This window comes from Arachis ipaensis, chromosome B03 (assembly GCF_000816755.2).
Source record: "Arachis ipaensis cultivar K30076 chromosome B03, Araip1.1, whole genome shotgun sequence".
NCBI lineage: Eukaryota > Viridiplantae > Streptophyta > Magnoliopsida > Fabales > Fabaceae > Arachis > Arachis ipaensis.
In genome coordinates, this window is record NC_029787.2 from 57,998,471 (window position 1) to 58,000,474 (window position 2,004).

General features: G+C 34.1%; 1 long non-coding RNA gene across 1 annotated transcript; it reads left to right on the forward strand.

Annotated features, from left to right (window-relative positions):
- LOC110269704 lies at positions 1,195-1,687 on the forward strand. Its single transcript, XR_002358465.1, has 2 exons — positions 1,195-1,292; positions 1,653-1,687. It is a non-coding gene; the product is annotated as an uncharacterized LOC110269704 (long non-coding RNA).

A 2,004-nucleotide genomic window follows, 5' to 3' on the forward strand; every position in this document is an offset into this window, starting at 1 on the left:
TACTGATATCTATGGGTGTATTTTTCATTTCAGAAAAAATGGCAGCCAGAAACCAAGCTGAAAAAAATGTAAGAACAAATATATGTCTTAGATGAAATCAGTTTTATATAATAGAAATATATCTGACTATAATTTTGCTTTGTTTACAGAAAACCAAAGACCTTAAGTGTGCAACACATTTGTTAAGTGAGAAATTCAGAAACATGAGCGAGGAGAAGAAAACGATTGTTAAGGATTTGGGATTTGGTGGCCTGATGCACATCCCGCTGCTAAGGGTGCATCACCAAATATTAAGGAAGTTGGCTAACTCCTTCAAATTAGGGGAAAACCGACTGGAAATTGGCTACGGTTCTTTTAAAGTAAGACCAAAAACAATAGGGGCTGCGCTTGGCATCAACGCATCAGGTAACTCGCTAAAATTTATAGGTGTATATGAGCCATATTCAGGTGTATTTCAATTGATGCTTGGGTGTATTTGAACTGATTTTCATACTATGTTGTTTTCTTTTTTGTAGAAGATCCATTTCCTCAGAAAGTCAATTATAAGGATCTTTCTGAAGATGACAAAGAAATTTTTAGAAGATTCCAGGGTAAGACCCTCAAAAATCTAACAGATGAGATGATGGCTATTGGCGTTAGTAATGAACAGGATCGCCTCATGTTCAAGAGGATTTTCATCCTCTATATACAGATGGCGTTCCTTTTACCAACAACAATAAATAAAATCTCACCTGTGTACCTGGCCCCAATTTTCGAGATGGACACAATAACAGAGCGGAACTGGGGAGGACATGTTTTGACTTTTATCATCAAGGGCATAACAGATTACAAGCTGGAAAAGAAAAAGGCAATTGATGGCTGCCTATTTGCCCTGATGATAATTTACTTTCATCTTTCAAAAAATAAAGACAAGAAGAGGGCAGAAAGACCTCCAGAACCCTGGATTGCCAACTGAAATAAGGAGCAGTTAGTCGAAAGAATGAGGACAGAAATAGAGGAACATATGGTAAGTGAACAAAATAACTTGGGTGTATTTTATTTACCTGAATTATGCTAACTAAAATTTCTAATGTTTTAGGGGATTGTAAAGATGGCGGAAACAAAAGAAAAAATGAAAAAAAATAAAGAAAAAAGAAAAAAATAAGAAATCAAAAAAACAAAAAAAGGAAGGCAAGTTCAACATCATCATCGGAGACAGAAACAACTGATAGTGACAATTCTACCTCTGAGTCTGAGACTCAAGAAGACTCAGAGGATTCACCAAGAAAACAACCCAGCAAAAAAGCAAAAAAGTAAGTAACATACTTGGGTGTATTTTGTTTATCCATTTGGGTGTATTTTGTATATCAAGTTGGGTGTATTTTGTTTATCCAGTTGGGTGTATTTTGTTTATTAAGTTGGGTGCATTTTGTGCATTCATTTGGGTGTATCTTGTGCATTCATTTGGGTGTATTTTATCCCTTTTAGTATGTTTTTAAATAATGATTGTTTGCCTTCTAGAATGGAGTCCAAAAAAAGAAAGAAGAATCAGGAGGATTCTGATTCAGAATCTGAATCAACTGATGAGTAATGTTCTGAAATTATTACTCCTTTCCTTTGGGTTTATTATCAAGATTTTATGTATTAACAGAGTGACTCTTATTAACTTATAGAAGCGAAGAATCATCACCAGTAAAGAAGCAAAAAACAAAGAAAAAGACACAGAGAACACCAAAAAAGTAAGCACTTCTTTGGATAGTATTTTGTGATAAAATTAATTTTTTATTTCTGATTCATACTTGTTTTTTCCACCCAGGACACAATCCAAAAAGAAAAAGGTCGTTGTTGAGGATTCATCTCCTGAGCAAGCTTAATCCTATCATGGGTATAGTACTTTGTAAGCTATATTACCGTCTATCATCAAAATTATATTTGTTAACATGTTCTTTTATGCATGTACTGTCAAATCTGAAATTGGAACTAAAGATCTAGATGAATTCTTAAGGGAAAACAATGAAAAATCTG